A 286-nucleotide genomic window follows, 5' to 3' on the forward strand; every position below is an offset into this window, starting at 1 on the left:
GACCAAGATTCGTTAAGATATCTTAATTTTTATTCGAGTTGTCGTGTGCACAGACGGACGGACAGACAGTCATCGCTTAATCAATTTATTTTTTCATTCTGACCATTTATGTATACAAAAAAAGAAGAGCGTAAGAACGAGAGAGAGAGCTGTTAGTTTCTGCTAGTTTTTTGGGTTAGGAAACCTTTCCTGCAGAAACTAGTTATAATTATTTGTAAAGAAACAAAGCTAATGCTTGCTGTCAAATTTTTCACTAGCCCTGCCGGATAACAATTTTTATTCACCT

This window comes from Rhagoletis zephyria, unplaced genomic scaffold, assembly GCF_001687245.7.
Source record: "Rhagoletis zephyria isolate East Lansing unplaced genomic scaffold, Rhagoletis_zephyria_1.1 Rzeph_scaffold_00024, whole genome shotgun sequence".
Classification (NCBI taxonomy): Eukaryota; Metazoa; Arthropoda; class Insecta; order Diptera; family Tephritidae; genus Rhagoletis; species Rhagoletis zephyria.